This window comes from Chiloscyllium punctatum, chromosome 23, assembly GCF_047496795.1.
Source record: "Chiloscyllium punctatum isolate Juve2018m chromosome 23, sChiPun1.3, whole genome shotgun sequence".
NCBI lineage: Eukaryota > Metazoa > Chordata > Chondrichthyes > Orectolobiformes > Hemiscylliidae > Chiloscyllium > Chiloscyllium punctatum.
Window position 1 is genome coordinate 88,945,546 of NC_092761.1, and position 15,826 is coordinate 88,961,371.

A 15,826-nucleotide genomic window follows, 5' to 3' on the forward strand; every position below is an offset into this window, starting at 1 on the left:
CCCCCCGCCTCCCCCAGCACCGGTCTGTCTGATCCAGGGATGAAACTAAAGGCCAAATTAACAACTGCAGTTTCTGATGTGTCATTCAGTAGACGGCGGGAGGGTGGGAGCACGGGGGTCTGTCAGACATTTCCCCCCCCCCCCGTTACCTCCTCCTCACTCTGTTCCTGTCTCTCTCATTCGAAAGGGGGCAAAAGAGGACACTTCCCATGTACTCTGCCGAAGGAAAAATACTTTTCCCTCTACATAAAAACGAAAACTTAAAAAGTTCCATTGGATTTTTGTATAATCCCTCATTTGCGTTTCTTCCCCCCCCCCCAATCCAAACCCACTTCGATATAAAACCACAATGGAAACGAGAAACACCTGGGAGGGGGTAAGGGGCGGATAGATAGAAAAAAAACCTAACACCATTTCAGACAAGGCCTTTTCTCGACAGATCTGAAAAAAAATCATTCAAACACGGGGGACCCTCTCCTGTACCGACACACAGAACAGACTTTAAGTTACATTCTTTTAAAAAAAACAAACGTTACACTGCATGCAGAAAATCCTGCTCGTTTTCTCACCTTCGCTGAACAGATACAAACAGCCCAGAAAACAATCCGTCTCTGCCGGTATCGCCAGACCGTGATCATTACCACTGCCTGTTCACTTAATCGTGTAGACACATCGCACCATCGATGTGGCTGACTTTTTTAAAAAAAAAGTGTATAACTCTCTGGAGCTGGCTCTCTCTCTCTCCCCCCCCCCCAAGGCTCCTAGAAGGAGGTTGCTGATGGACGAGACATTGGGTAGTATTCAGTGACATGCAGAAATGTTTTCTAATACTGCACTGCCCTCTCAGGAAGCTTTAACAACATGGCTCTTTGTCAGAGTCTCTCTCTCTGCACAGATGTACATGACTGCTCCCAGCAGCGGCAGGCTCAATCAGAAATCAATATCACTCTGATCAGGCCCTGCTCCCTTTTTCCCGCCTTGCGGAAGGAAAACAAAATAATATATAATATTTATATTTTAAAAAACCCAGGAGGCAGCGATGTGCAAGACTCTTGGTTTTAAAAAACCCATCGTCTGCCTCTATGAAGAGGGGGCAGGAGGAAGAAGGGGGCAGGAAAAGATTGAAGAAAGAATATATCTAGCTCATAAAGTAAATTTCGCCAGGAGGGGCTCTGGGATGATGTACAGGCAACAGCAGTGCAAATGAAAAAAAAAGTCTGAGGCAGATTGCAGCAAAGAAAGAGAGCAAACTTAAAATCGATTCTCCCAAAATCAAAGGGCAATAATAAGGATAAATTGGTTTTTAAAAACCCCTGCACTCCGATCCACAAACTCTCACTGGGTTTACATGGGCCAGGGGAGGGGAGGGTGACTTGGAATGGGTTCAGGAAGGAGCTAGCGCGGGGTGGGGATTTTTTTGGGAGGGGGCAGCTCTGGTGGGAGAGAAAGTCTTTGACTCTGGATACCGTTAGTTGAAAAGGGTCCCGAGCCAAAACCGGCGCTAGTGCAACCCAGTTTGGCCTCAGCACCTGTGGGAAGCGGAGGGAGCTGCAGAATGAGATTCCTGAATCCACACAGGCTGGGACTTTTACAAAAGAAAAGCTGCAATTGTTGCGAATGGATTTGCTCAGGTACAGGTGGTAGAGACACGCCTTTGCAATGGGTCTTTGTTTCAGCTAAAGACAGGGGAATCTCACCGGCATCATTAAAACACATCATTTAACAGGCGCCTGGCAGCAGCAGCAGCGAGCCAGTTGAGTTGCAGACGCTGCTCGGAACAGCCTCAGTCCGTTTTAACCGGCGTTGCTTCCACAAGCTGCTATCCCTCAGCAGATGTTAGTCGGCCCAGCAAACGGTCCCGATTCTATACCAGAGCTCGGCCTGAGTACTAAGCGGCTATTTGCCTAAGGAGGGCATTACAAAGTGACCCAGAGCCCGGGGTGAGTGGCCGCAGAGACGTGCAGACTACACACTCGGTGAACACTCTGCGGGAAGGGGTCTACTGAACTCCCTGAAGGAACGCGCCTGCAAACGGGCAGCTTGAGAATTTCGAAATTCACTTACACAGTCCCGGAATCACAAAGCTGCCCCGAGCACACGAGGGAAAGATGCACCCAGTCACCCCCCCCCGCCAGCCTGGGCTTTCCTACATCACAACAATCATTCCACATCACATATACCTTCATTGGCTGCGAGAAACCCACGTCAGGGCAGCCTGAAGACGTAGTAAGGCGCTAGTGAAATGCAAAATCCTTCTTATTTGAAACTTCAGAGCAACCTGCGGGTACAATTGGGTCTCCCCATTCCTAGGGGCAATTAAAATGCCTTTCTTCCTTTTTCTAATGCCACACCCACGCGCCCTTAATCTGCCTCCACTTCAACATGCCCCTCCTATCAGGCTGCTCTCCATCACCTCCTGAAGGGCAGTTAGGAACGAGCAAGGATTGATACTCACTACCAAAATTTCCGGGGGGGGGGGGGCTAGACTGGAGGTGAGGGGCCGGGCTGATGAAAGCGCTAAAGTTTGAGAAGGGAAATTGACAGGATTTGCTCGCTTTTCCAACAGTCATTTAGAACTCAAACTTAGTACTGGGGCCAGTTAAAACCAAGTCTAGAAAATCCTTGTTTCCTCCCAATGCTCTGGAAAAATATAGTACACAGATACAAGAGGAAAATTGATATTTACTGGAAGAAGGTAAAAGGAGGTTGATAAACAATTGGGAATTGAGAATTTAAATGTAACTACAGTCCTGATTAAAAGGCTCAATTGAACAGCTGACTCCTCACTGTCAGCCGGACGGATTCTCCCCATTTCCTAACTCAGACAGGGATCGCACAACAGAGAGACTGTATTCTTACTGAGCATTAAGGAGGAGCATATAACAGTGAGGGTTATAAGAAGCAAATAGAATGCTGAACTACATTGCGAAATATAAACTTGCCTTTATATAGCACCTTACGCATCATCAGGCCATCCCAAAGCATTCTGTGGCCAATTGAGTACCTGATGAAGGGCTTTTGCCCAAAACGTCGATTTCACTGCTCCTTGGATGCTGCCTGAACTGCTGTGCTCTTCCAGCACCACTAATCCAGAACTTGCTGAAATGTCACTGCTGTAACACAGGGAGCCCAGCAGCCAATTTGTACACCCCAAAGCGTGAGTTAGAAATAGAGTTTTGAGGAAAATCTGGATAAATTGGAGGCTAATTACCCTCAAACGGGGTTGCTAAACACAGGCAGCTAAGCAAACAGTGCAGAAATGGTAAATCTAAGAAAATTACCTCAGACTACACCAAAGGTTTATGCAATGGGGAAATTAGTCAAAGCATAGTTAGGTTGATGGCAATAGATTTTAATTAAAAGAGTAATCCACACCTGGGAAAAAGAAAAATCAGGAAAGGTGAAAGTGTAATGGAAGGTCATATACCTGAAACATTAACCCTGTATGCCAGAGATGTTGTATGACCTGCTTTTTTTTGGGTGGGTGGCTGTGGGTGGGGGTGGGAAAGAGAACCTGCATTTTCTACTTATATTGCAGCTTTCCAGCTTCTGCAATCACTTTTGTGTCAAGTTGATGCTGTGAAAGGATTGGCAAGGCTAAAGGGAAGTGCAGGATATTTTTAGATGAATGAGCTAAGATAGATCAAGTAGTCTTTCTCATCTGTATCTATTCTGCAACAGCCTGATGACAAGGGACACAAAGATTGCAATATGAGGGACAGACTGAAAATGAAGAGATGGTTGCAACAGAGGGCTGAATTTAATTGCAAATATTTTTCTTTTACATGTGGTTTGAGCTCATCAAGGTCAGGACTGAAAAAGTGAAAGGAGAAAATGAGGACTGCAAATGCTGGTGAAGTCAGGGTGGGAAAGTGTGGTGCTGGAGAATTGATGTTTCAGGCGTAACTCCTCCTGATGAAGGGCTTATGCCTGAAACATAGACTCTCCTGCTCCTCGGATGCTGCCTTGACCTGCTGTGCTTTTCCAGCACCACGCTTTCCGACTCTGAAAAAGTAAAATGCCAAGTATTGGACAATTCTGTTTCAGGTTCTCCTGAAGTCTCAGTTCCCAATCTCTACCAGCACACGTGGGACATTTGTCTATTCTGCTCCGAGAACTCTCTGACTGAGAGTACCAGGTATGTGACGGTGCAGATAAGGGGTAGTGCCAGATGTGTGATGTTGCCAAGTGAGTGACAGGTTGGGATGAATCTTCTGACTATGCAGCATTTCAGGCTTCAGAACCCCAATATACACTTCACACAGAAACATCAGTTACACCTTTGAAATTCAGAAGCTGAATGAGGTAGAAGAGTAAAGAGATCAAGATACAGGGGAACAAATCATTAGCAACAGAATTACAGGTCAGCAGAGCAATATAAAATGTTAAAGCACTCTCGAGATTGCAGAATTCAAAAGTAGTGAAGTTACATTCAAGTTGTGTAAGACCTCAGGCTGTGTACACAGCTCTGGTAGCCAGAAAGGGCACAAAGACATTGGAGGAAGTGCAAAAAGAATTTACCAGAACCAAGATTATAATCGTTGGGAAAGACTGAACAGATTAGGACTTTTTTCGTTAGAAAGGGGACCTACATTTGACCAAAATGGAAGTCTTTAAAATTATGGATGGATTGGACAAGGTAAATATAGGGAAAATGTTTCCACAATGGAAGAATCAAACACCAGCAGCCGTTACTAATAGCTATTAACAGGGAAATGAGAGATATATTTACCTAATGTAAAACAGGCATTGTTGGGACAAATGACTTATTTAAACCCAAGTTTGGTCATGAAGATCAATCTCAGGTCCCCTGAATTTCTAAACTGGTCCCAGCACCTTGTGGAAGTATTCACTTTGGAGCTAAGTGGACTGAATGTTACATCTCATACCAGACTTCAGTCTGGGTCCATCAATCAAATACTATTTCCTCAACTCATAATAATGCAACCAAACTATTTTGCTGACTCTGGTTTCTTCTCCTATTTTGAGACACAGGTTGGACTCCTGACTGACCACTGATTCTGTGGAGAACTCAGAACTCTCCAATGTTGCTGATTGGTCACATTCATCACATGTCCAACATCATCAATCAACTGCAATTGAGTTGGCAGAGATGCCCTTGAGGATTAGGAATGGCAGAGCTGGTAAATTACTTTGCTTGTTGCAACAGGGAATGAGAAATTTCCTTGTTTTCTGGGGTCAAGAATTGGGCCATGTGTGAACATGGATACTGGATGAGAACAGGTCTGAACTTGACCAATGAACTCCTAACACCCTTCATAGTCAAATATCAGGTTATAGTCCAACAGGTCTGTTTAAAATTCCAAGTTTTTGCAGCACCGCTCCTTCACCTGACGAAGGAGCAGTGCTCCAATTTGATTTTAAATAAACCTGTTGGGCTATAACCTGGTGTCATGTGACTTCTGACTTTGTCCAGCCCAGCCTAACAATGGTCCCTCCATATCATGGCCAAATAACCCTCAGTCACTGGCTGACATGGGCTTAAAACTGGAAAAAAAGCTACTAAGGTGAAGTATTTGAGGACAGCGGAGACCTTTGAACGATTCAGGAGGGGATATATAAACAATCCTGTGATATTATTAAAATAGAAAGAGTTAGTTAGGGTTCAAAAGACTTCTCCACAGTTTCCTGGCCAGTCCTTTTCACTCTTCCAACAGGACTACAAAAACAGATCAGAAAGTTATTCTTTTGTTGCTGTTTGCGGAATATTACTGTGTGCAAATTGACTGTTACATTTTCTACAACATTGACTACATTTCTAAAGTATCTACAGGTAAAGTGCATTGGGGTATCATGTGATCATGGAAGATGCAATATGGATGCAAGTCTTTCTTTTCATTATTTAAACATATTTTTCTCATCATCCTGTTCAGAGATATTATTACACACCTCAGGAGCAGGTGGGACTTGAACCTGGGCCTCTGAGTCCAGGAATAGGGATTCTACCACTGCACCACAAGACAGCAAAGTTATCTCTTGCATGTGATGCCAGATAGGAGCTGAACCTACAATTTTCCGAACTGAGGTCAAATATTTTCCCTGGTATACCAGCAACCCCTCTCGCTGGTATATTTCATGTCTTTGTGCAGAGACCTTCCGTGGCTCTATGGATAGGCAGCCAAATTTCTTTAAAAATCAGTGAAGATTGCAACCTGTATTATAACCCCGAAACAAATATTTTGCTTAACATGGCACATCTCAAATAATCAGAATCAGCTTCTTACTCCTTATTAAATTCAGCCTGCAGAGACAGGCCTGAGTACCAATCTACCCTTGGGATCTAACTGGCTTACTGAAAAATTCTTACTGAAAGCAAACAAGGTTCCTGGAAGTTTGAAGCAAACCAGAATGTTGGTTGCAATGTTACAAATTTTTCACAAAATTCTTGTGAAATATTAAGAATATGTAATCTCTGATCTTCAAATTATTGCAACCCAATTCCAGTCAAATGGAGCAGAACTTCAATATTTTAAAAAGAAAATGAAATTAACTACCATAAAATTACCATAGAAATAGATAAGATCTGTTAAGAGTTATAAATGTCAATGAATAGTTTTCTTTTTTTCCAATGAAAAGTCATTCCTCTCCTTTAGATGTTCTCTCGGAAAACTTAAATTGTGTCAATAAAACCAGAAGACAGGCAATATAGGTGCGATGGAGAAGACGAGAGTTTGACTGAGATTTTGGACATTGCCTGGGCCAAATCAAAAGCATTTACAACATTAACAGGCCACTTAGGGAAGTTTATGCTGCATGCATACCCTCGTTTTGCTGAGGAAAAGGTTCAATCCATTTTCATCCAGGTTCCAATACCAAACACTCCAGGGTTTGAAATAAAGCTCCCTCCATACAGTCCCTGTCACATTTTAGATTCACATTGGTGTGGATAGCTAAACTAGCCCACACAACAATTTTGTTTTACAACACTAAGGCAGTTGCAAAGTTCAATATGTCTCCCTACTTTTCATTCTTGTTTTTACCAGATACCTAATTTCAAAAGCTGATTCTGGCAGGAACCCTGTATCGGGGTATTCAAACTATAAGCTGATGAATCACCTTTAGCTTACTAAGCCAGGTAATTTAGTCCTACTCGGGATTTCACTTTTCACTACTATAGTTGGTTTGTTCTGATGCCAACTTGTTGGTCTGCAGATTTAAAAAGGCTGGGCTGAGAGCTGAATTGGTGAATGGATCTGAATCAGACAGAAAGTCAGAAAAACTGAGTCAACGGAAATAGAATAGGGCGGCGAGTATACAGCCTGCTGACTCATCACCACCCATTATGAATTAATATCCCAGAAAGAAATAACTTGCAGTAATATATTGCACCTTTCACAATCTCAGGATGGCCCAACATTTTTTTACAGTCAATGATATGTGGTCAGTGTTGCAATGAAGGAATGATGCCAACCTATTCACACACAGAAAGATCCCACATAGAGTTATGTGATCTTAACCACAGCATTTATGATATTGATTGAGAGATACATTTTAGCCAAGACACCAGGATGAAGAGCAGTTATGCTGAACTTGAGACATTAACTTAGTTTCTCACTCTATAGATGCTGAGTTTCTCCATCATTTTCTGTTTTTATTACAGATTTCCAGCATCTGTAATATCGTACTTTTTTGTACCAGGAAAACTCCTAGCTTTCTCTGTATTGCAGCCACGCAACCTCCCATCTCCCTGACAGGTCTGAGTAGGCTGTGGTTTAAAATCTCACCTGAAACACAGCTCCTCGCTCCTACATCACAGTGTTCCCTCTGTATTTGCCACAGACTGTGGGCTCAAGCTCTTATGTTGGAGTTAGCAACCTGACATACAGCACATGGTCATTGTGCTAAATGTTCCATGCAATTCTGAAGTTACAGGGATCAGGAGAGCGAAAGCTTCAACATCACTGGGAAAGGGACTTTATAGATGAATTTCCCCTTTAAATAAATTTGTCCAAATGTTATCTTCAATAATTTAAAATAGGAAAACATTGCTTTATGTTAATTCCAATTTTTCAGGCTAGAATGAATTAAAATGTAAAATTTCTGTTTGGAGAGAATTGTTCACATTACAACCTTTCAGAAGGTCCATGGTCCATGGCTGTTACTAGATCTGTGCAATCTTTGTAACTCTGCCCCCAATTACCCATTTTGTAACTTCCCCGACACCATCTAACAAAAATAAATGGACATACCAGAGGATTTGTGTTTGACTGTCTGTATAATGCTAATCTGTTAATTGATCCTTTTAACAGCACCATTTAGTAGCTCATCACTCACCCAGCAATCACACTCAATGACCAATTTATTGCAAGCTCCAAAAGCTTGTGATTTCAAATAAACCTGTTGGACTACAACCTGGTGTTGTGTGACTTCTGACCTTGTCCACTTCAGTCCAACACTAGCACCTCCACATCAAATTGCAGCCGATCAGCCAAGGATTTAAAGACTGTGTTTTGGGAGCCCCACCTTGAGGTGGTATCTATTCCTGTCCTTGTTTTAATTTCAGAAAGACTTTTAGAAAAAGTATTAAATAGATTCTCCACGATAAAGTGAACTAGAAGAGACGCTGGCTCAGATTTGGTTCAGTGATTAACACTCATGGTTCAAGTCCCAATCCAGACCCTTGAGCAGTTAATGTAGCTAACATTCCTGCCACCAGTACGGGTGGAAGTGTTGCACTGTTGGATATACTGTCTTTCAGTTCAGATGTTAAGCAAGTTCCTATGGCACTATTTCTAAAAGGAGCAGGGATTTATTTCCTCATACAAAAATAAAATACTGCAGATGCTGAAAATCTGAAATAAAAACAATACTGGGAATGCTTAGCAGGTCAGGCACTATCTTTGTAGAGAGAAACAGGGTTCATGTCTCCATTAAGGTCAGATAACAGTAGTAGAGACAGAAACAGATTGCGTACTACAGCTAATGTTTCATCATCATTTGAGGGAAACTGAAACGTTACTTCTGATTCCTATGCTGAGTACTTCACCAGCTGTGCTCCTTGACGGTCAATATTCATTGTTCAACCATCATCATGAAAACAAAACTTCTGTATTTGCTGATGTGTCAGACAGAAGTACTGAGAGGAATTGGTCAGCTCAGTTGGCTGGATGGCTAGTTTGCGATATAGAGTGATACCAACAGTGTGGGGTCAATTCCTGCACTGGTTGAGGTTATCACAATGGACTCTCCTACTCTCCCCCTCCCCTTGTCTGAGGTGTGCTGATCCTCAGGTTAAACCACCATACTCTCTCTAATGAGACACCAGCTCTCTGGTCTGGTAGGACTATGGTTCCTTTAACTTTTTAATGAGAGTTCCAAAGATCTTCAGGATAGCAACATCAGATGAGGAGAAAGTTTTTCTCTAAGTTTTTTTCTTAGAGGGTTGAGAGCCTTTGGAACTTTTCCTCAAAAGACTGGAAACAGATTGTTTGAACTTTTGAGAGAGAGGGGTATAGATTCTTGCTAAGTAAAGGTGTGAAAGGATTATTAGAGCAGGTTGAGAATGTGGATTATCAGGTTAGCTGCAATCTTACTGAATGATGTAGCAGGCGCGAGGGAACTACTCCTAATTTGTATATTTGTATCAGAACCCAGACTCTAATCACATTTCCTTTCATCCACTCCAATTTCTGTATCTTGGGTTCAGGCTTCACTAAAAGCAGGAGATTGGTGACTGAGTGAAGAGCTGGAAGTCGATGTTCCCATATCCTGGTGGGAATGTGCTGTTGTTACACACCCCACTCAATGTTTCTTCCCTTTAACACTAATTGGATGGCTGTATAATGGACAAATTTAAGACGGAGATAAAGAGGTTTTTGATTGTCAAGGAGATCAAGGGTTACAGGGATAAAGCGGGAGAAAGGGGTTGAGGAACTTATCAGCCATGATTGAATGGCGGAGCAGACCTGATGGGCTGAATGGCCTAATTTCTGCTTCTCTGCCTTATGTTCTAATTGTTTCACTCCTGGTCATTTTGTACCTTCGTTGAAGATAATGTTTCACATCTAGTATTGCTAAAGTACCCAGATCTTCAGCATCATGATAGTAGCTCCCTCACAATTTCCCCATCACGAGTCACTATTTAAACAACGCAAGAACAAACTGTAAATTCATATTGGAGACATGATAATTCATAAATTCATGATAACTCCTGGTTCACTAATATCCTTTAGGGAAAGAATCTGCCATCCTTACCTGGTCTGGCCTACATGTGACTGCAGACCCACAGCAACGTGGTTGATTCTTAACAATTAGGGATGGGTAATAACTGCTTGCTGAGTCAGCCATACCAACATTCCATGAATGAATTAAAAAAACTGGATAGTTTCAAAAACAGGTTTTGCATTTATCTTTTGCAAATTTCCTCCAACACTGGCCCCTAATGCAGCTCTCATTCCCTTCATTCCACTATTAACAATGCTATCTTCAGCCACTTATGTCCTTAGCTTTGGAATTCTTTCCTGAAACTCTCCTGCTCTCTTTTTTCCCATAAAACACTCTGTAAATCTCTCTCTTTGACCAGGTTTTTGGTCGCTTCTCCTAATACCTTTTGCTTTGTTTTGGTGTCCAATTTTATCTGATCACAATGCAGTGAAGAGGCACTGGAACATTTTACTACAAGAGGTGCACAATATTGATGAAACATCTTATTATTGAATCAAGAGGTGAGTTACTGGGCATTAGAAACCTGAAACTCTCTGCAGGATTGGATGAGAAGTCTCCCTACCTCATGGCATCTTAGCACATCCAGGGTAATATCGGAAGGTGATCTCAGTCAACACTCAAAAAAATCCAGATGATCGGGTCATTTAGTTTGTTGCTGTTTGTGGGGGCTTGTTGTGCACAAATTCATTGCTACTCTTACCTATAAAACAACAATGGTGACATCTCACAGGTATTCATTGTTTGTGAATGACTTTGGGGCTCCCTACAGGGATGAAAGGTACCCTCTAAATACACATTTGCCTCTACCGCTTTCTGATACAAACAAAGGTTCTGAGAATTGCCCCAACTTTGCAATACCTGAGGACATTATCGGTTTGCAACAAGTTTAAGATTTGGGAGCAGCCTCACTGAGCTAGTCAGGTTTTTGTTTATTATCTCAGCCTTGGGAACAAATCACAGAGCCAGTGTTTTAATATTCCACTATTAATAGACTATCAGTAAGTAACATCCCTAAGCAAGACATTGCAGAGAGGTTGATGAATTAGCAGTCTTAATACAGGAGATGATCAGTTGGATTGAGTTATTTGGACATCTGTGAGGATGTCAGCCAATGAATGTCACATTGAACTTGCATGTTATATATGGAAAGCTCCCCATTTAAGTGCATCAGGCCTTATTCCAAGAACATAAATATTAAAGCCTTCTGTCATTCCACATGCATAGTTTATACGGACTTATTCTCACCCATCTCAACTCTCCATAATGAGCTGCAGGAACTAGTATGCACAGTAGGGACCAGTCAGTCAACTAAGACTCTACAGCATTCATTCATTCATTCACATCTGTACTCTCTTGCATTAGCCTGCTGCGATCCAGGGACTATTTCCTTACCACAAGCACCATTGTCTCTGAGGGTCATTAATCATCTCAGCCCATCATTATAGATCTAATCTCCTCCAACCAGACGCTCATCCAAGTAACTGCTGCTAACTATTACACATGAGTTTACGTGGTTCCAATCTCAGGTCAGGTTCCTTTACACGTAATGGCGTTCTAGATCTATAGCCTAGGCAATGGCAGACAATGCCTATTGACTTTGCTGGCCACTCAGTGTCCTGAAATAGTACCTCGTACAGTCAAGAGGTATTTGATTGAAGTTTTTAAGGTTTTAAGCAGAACTAATAGGATAGATAGAGAAAAGCTATTTCTGCTGACTAAAGAGTTTAGGACTAGAGGACGTAATCTAAAAACTAAAGTCAGACTTTGTAGGAACTAAATTAGGAAACACTTTCTTGTGCAAATTCACTTTCACAATGACAATCAATAGTGAGTCAACTGTTCATCATAAATCTGAGATGGCTAGTGTGTCCTCAGAACGTACTAACAGTCAAGTTAAAATATCACGTGGGTTTTGCTTCTGCTTGCTAGTACAGGGAGTTGTGCTAGGAAAAGGACTATGTCCTGGTATTCTGCCATTTTTGAATTAAACAAAGCGTAAGGGACTGTTTATTCTCAATGACAACACCTTGATCAATCAGAGTCAACTTGCCAACCAATCAGCACCCTTTTCTCAGGGATTCTTCTGTCTGTTCTAAGGAGTGCACTATGAAAAGCTTTGATCTGGTTTTCAAACAATGATTGATTCTTAGTAACAAGGGAGATGAGAGGATGTGGGACAATGGCAGGTATGTAGAGATATGGAGGAGGTTAGCCATGATCTTATTAAATGGTGCAGCAGGCTGGAGGAGTTGAGTGTTCTCCTCCTGCTCCTAAATGCTAACCAAGATTTTTTTTTGATGATTTCAAGGCCAAGTGTGGGTATACCATGGTGACTAATTAATTCTTAATCAGTTTACATGATCACCCAGAGTTAAAACTGGCAGTCAATGAAGCAGAGTCACAAAGGTTCTCTTTGAAATGTCATTCTTTCTTGTGACCAGTAATTTTTTTCCCCCCAGTGTTCCTTACATCTTTATCACATAGCCACTACACTGAGCACTGAACAAGCCTGAGCAATACCTTGCAGGCTGCTGCATATTCACAAACATGGTCAGTTTAGCAGCAACACAAATAGTCACTTATCCTTGGATGCTGACTGACCTGCTGTGCTTTTCCAGCATCACACTCTCGACTTTTATTCAATGAGTCTGGTTGAAAACTGAATTGATGATTGTGGGGCAAAGCTGTCCCTACCATTTTTCTTCTTTGGCCTTTGATATCTCTAAAGTGAGCAGCTGGGAGAATTGGGTGGGTTATTGGCTATTTCCGGGAGATTTGGCACATCAGGTGGGGATGGTGAGGGGATTGTAAAGGGTAGGAATTAAATATAAACGCGTGTGTGGGGTGGGCAGGCAGGTTGGTGGTAGTGAGATGGAACATTCAGTGGCTTTGCCTAAAAGGAAACATGAAGAGTTCCACAGTAGACCTGCGAGGTGATAGCTTATTTGAGTCGATGGCAAATGCTGTCAGCATTGAATTTTGGAACAGGCCACCAGCATGACACTGTCCACGGAATAGTACCTGGCTCTGCAGTTCTAAAAGCAGGGTGTGCGGGAATTAAATATTTTTACAGAAATACTGAGTATTTTTAGGTCAGCCATCAAAATTAACCCAAATCTAAAGTCTGGTCTCTCCAAAAAATCTCCAGATCAGGACATGATTAATGTGTGTATTCAGCTTGATGCTTTGCTATTTTATCCTTTCAAAAGGAGACATTACTATACTTAAAATTACAATATTTAGATTTCCAATTATAAAATTCCTCCAACTGAGATGTCATAGCATCTTGATGGGTATGTTTGACCTGGGGAGACCTTTTGTACTAAGACTCAAAACGGGGCATTGTTAATGACGACAGAATTCTGGTTTTGCCCAAACTGCCTTTTTGCACAAACATCTTTGAACTAAAATGACAAAGGAGCACTGCGCTCCTTCAAAACTAAATGGATGGGACCTGATTTTAAACTAATTCACAAGGCAGGAATCCAATGGAATGGATGAGAATTTCATGGCATGGCTGGAAAATTCTACCTGAGTTGAGAAGGAAAGATTCTATTTTACAATGTGCCTCTTTAGGTGATTCTTTGAAGATGGAGAAGGGATTTCACCCAATCAGGAAGTGTCAGCCAACTCCGACAATTCACCCACTGCTGCCTACCTTTAATCTCAGTCACTTTTCTCAGAAAGTTATTTCAATAAGATGGAAAGATATAAAAGAGACCTCAGGGGTAATTTTTTTCACGCAGAGGCTGGTGCTTGTATGGAATGAACTGCCAGAGGAAGTGGTGGAGGCTGGTACAATTGCAACATTTAAAAGACATTTAGATGGGTATATGAAAAGGAAGGGTTTGGAGGGATATGGGCTAGGTACTGGCAGGTAGGACTGGGATATTTGGTCGGCATGGATGAGTTGGACCGAAGGGTCTGTTTCCATGCTGTACATCTCTATGACTCTATGACTGAGCAGACATACAGAAGGAACAACAAGATCCCTCTCACAGAGTTTAAACCCAAAGTTGGCAGGCTAACACATTAATAATTAAATTAGAAGTAACAGCACATCTCGTAATATTATTGCACTGAGAGTGAAGCAACATCTTGAACCAATGGTTATGCTTGTAGGTTATACCAGCTAGAGAATGAAGAAGATATGGAACCTACTGCCTCATGGTGAAGCAGATAAAGCAAAACACTTTGTCACAATTAAAGGGCAGTTTCACGTCACATAAGGGAAAAAGAGGACAGAGGATGTGGTGGAAGTGATAATTAAAGTGATAAATCTGAATTGCAAACACTAGATTAGAGTAGTTGGGCTCAATGGTAGTGTACAGGTTCAAGATAATAGCTAACGATTCAACATAAACAGAAATTGCTGGAGAAACTCAACAGGTCTAGCCACACCTGTAGAGAGAGAGAAACAGTTTCAAGTCCAGTGATCTTCCTTCAGATCTGGAAGAAGGAACTAGTTCTAAAGAAGAGTCACTGGACTTGAAACGTTAACTCTATTTTCTATCTACAGATCCTGCCAGACCTGCTGAGTTTCTCCAGCAAGTTCTGTTTGTGTTTCACATTTCCAGGATTTATAGTTCTTTGTTTTACCTTATGATTCAATCCAGTTTAAAATATTTCTCTGCCTTTGCCATGATAAATGAAAGGTGCATTGTGGGGAGGAGTCTTATAGGTCAGCAAATGAAGGAGACAAATTTCTGCTGCCAATATTAAGCATTCTTATTATTCCATGTGTGATTTCATAGCCAATCCTTTCCTTTTTATTTAAACATGGAAAAGGGAAGTTGTACCAATTTTGCTGAAATTCACCATTGTCACCCAATAGTTCCCATGGATAAGTGTATTGCCGAGTGTGGAACTGACTATAGCGTCTATCACTGCAGTGGGCAACTGTGAGGATGCCACAATTAGCCTCCACAGACTTGGGTCAGGCTTTGTTTGTAATGTTCTACTCCGAAGACACTCTGCAACAATTTGGACTCAATAGCGGTGACTTGGACAGGCCATCTTACAATGACACCCATTGATCATAATCACAGCCAGAATCTGCATTCCCTGGGGAAGAATATGGGGTAACCGGGGAAGTGGAAGTGACCTTAGAGGGGAAAGATTTGTTAAACAATTTCCAATGGATGCTGCATCAAGAAATGTTGTACAAACTCATTTTTTCTTGAGTAATCTCCTGGATCAATCACATGCTCAACTGAAGCTCTTTATAACAGTTTGTGGTAACACTCAGCCTCAGTGACAGAACAAGTCACTCTCAGCATTCCGCTGAGGGCATAGAGCTAATGAAACCTCACTAAGTGAACAAATCATCATAACCCAGGATACCGCATCACTTGCTCTGATATTGGAAACAGTTTCCCTCACTAATCAATAGTCCTCATGAAACTCAGCTTTATAACAGCATAAGAAATAGGAGGAATAGAGCATTCAGGCCCTCAAGCCTGTTCCACCAGTTGAATAACTCTACAATTTATCTTTGACCTCAACTCCCAGCCGATCTACATAGCATGCAAACATTTACCAATTTCAGCCTTGAAAATATTTAACAATTGAATACTCACAGCTCTTGAGATAGACAATTCCAAAGATTCACAAGCCTCAGAGAAAATAAATTCTCATCATC

General features: G+C 41.8%; 1 long non-coding RNA gene across 1 annotated transcript in view; it reads right to left on the reverse strand.

The window, feature by feature from the left end:
• The window catches only part of LOC140494236 (uncharacterized), a 71,274-nt gene extending 56,601 nt beyond the window's left edge, over positions 1-14,673 (reverse strand). Inside the window, exon 1 of the long non-coding RNA XR_011963921.1 lies at positions 570-14,673. This is a non-coding gene — a long non-coding RNA (uncharacterized lncRNA). The remainder of the gene's footprint in view (positions 1-569) is intronic.
• Between the last annotated feature and the right edge of the window lie 1,153 nt (positions 14,674-15,826).